Below are 2045 nucleotides of genomic sequence, written 5' to 3'. Positions count from 1 at the left end.
TCCTGAGCTGGGGCAGTGGAGGGCGGGGTGAGGGCTTCAGCCACACCCCACTGACATCTGCACCCAGCTGAGCAATGACCAAGACACTGCTGGAAGCCCCCTAGTCTCCTCTGCAGGAATGAGGGGGGTGCCTCAGGCCTCAATCCTACCCCTCCTCCTTCCTCCTTCTCTTTCCCTATTTCCTTTCCCTTCCCCTCTCCCCTTCCCTGCCAACTGCTCCAAAACATCATAGAATGTAAAAAAATAATATTAATAAATAAAATAAAATATCAGTTTTTATTAAAAAAAAAAACAAAAAAAATATGATCCCAGAGAACTGCCTTGCCCCTGAAGACACAGAGAGAAGATGCTGTCTGTGAGCCAGAAAGTGAGCCCTGCCCAGCCACTGAATCTGCTAGCACTATGATCTTGGACTTCCCAGCCTCCAGAACTGTGCAAAATAAATTTCTGTTGTTTATAAGCCACTCAGTTTATGGTATATTGTTATAGTAGCCTGAATGGGCTAAGAAATACTCAGTGAAACTTCCCAGATGAGGTGACCTCTCCCTATTACAGGCTGTCATAGGACTATGTACATCTCCTTCATGTTACATGTAACTTTGTAGTTATATATACATTTGGTGATGATTTGTTTACTATCTGCCTTGCCCACTAGGCTTCCAGTTCCGTGAGAGAAGAAACAGGTTTTACTTTATTCACCACTTACTGACCACTATGTCCCCAGAGCCAAGCATGGTGCAGGTACATAATAGTTGCTTAATAACAGTATGTGAAATAAGCATGTTTTGTAAAAATGAGTGAAGCTTTCTGGCTTTAGAGCTCATGATATTTAGAGTTCATGATATTTAGGATTTAGGCATTCACAGTACCTTTCACTGAGACCCAAAATGGGTAGAAGATTCTGTGTGACACAAGCTCTCCCACAGGCACACTGCTAAGCTATGGGGGGAGGTGGGAGAGGAGGAGGAGGCAGAACTGGTGCCTGGCAGGCAGGATGCTAAGAAGAAAGGTGCAGAAAGCAGTAAGAAAAGTAGAGCTTTTAGCCTGCCGCTGCACTTTGCACTTGGCAGTCCTGGGCCAGCAAATGGCCAGTCCTAGGAGGAGAAGGAACAGCAGGATTAAGGTGGGGGAGGAGAGAGGGTGAGGCCAGCCATGCTGGATAGTCCACAAGCTAGAGAGAGATCACACCTCTTACTGGGGAAACACTTTTCGAACTCTGTACTTCACGGTTCCCCTGAGAAATCAAACAATGCTTAGCAGTGTTTACGGGTTTTATTTTCTCCCTGATGCAGCTATTATGATGGAGTATATCACCAGGCCAAGAAACCAGAAGGCAGGATGAGAAATAATACTTTTTAAGAGCCTTGACTGGACTAGGTACTGTGCTGGGCAGTTTCTCACTTTCATTACTTGTCAATCTGTCCTCTCTCCCTCCTCTTCTTCCTTCCTTCCTTCCTTTCTTCCTTCTGCTCAATGATTCATTCATTAATGTATTCCCAAGCACTGTGTTAAATGCTGGTAATACACTGATGATTAAGACATGCGTGGTCCCTGCTGTCATGGGGCTTACACTTTAATTTTTATATTTTAATCCTCCCAAAATCCATTGTGCTCTTTATTATTCCTATTTTACAGGTGGGGAAATAGGCTCTAATAGGTTAAGGTGATTTATCCAAGAAAGTGGTGGAGTCGGATTCAATATTTAATCTATCTCCCCTCATTAGTTATTTCGAATTCCTTCTGATTCAGGAAATTTGTGCAGACCTTGGGAAAGTCACAATCTCTACTAAGGGCCTCATTGTAGAGGAGTGTATTAGTCCATTTGTGTTGCTATAACAGAAATACCTGAGACTGGGTAGTTTATAAAGAACAAAGATTTATTTGGCTTATGATTCTGGGACAGCTGCATCTGGCATGGGCCTCAGGCTGCTTCTGCTCATAGCAGAAAGTGGCAGGCAGCCGGCGGGTACAAGCAGATCACATGGAGAGGGGAAGCAAGAGAGAGAGAGAGAGAGGTGGTGCCAGGGTCTTTTAAACAACCAGCT

Source organism: Cynocephalus volans, chromosome 9 (assembly GCF_027409185.1).
Source record: "Cynocephalus volans isolate mCynVol1 chromosome 9, mCynVol1.pri, whole genome shotgun sequence".
Taxonomy (NCBI): Eukaryota; Metazoa; Chordata; class Mammalia; order Dermoptera; family Cynocephalidae; genus Cynocephalus; species Cynocephalus volans.
Note: the sequence above shows the minus strand (reverse complement) of the source record.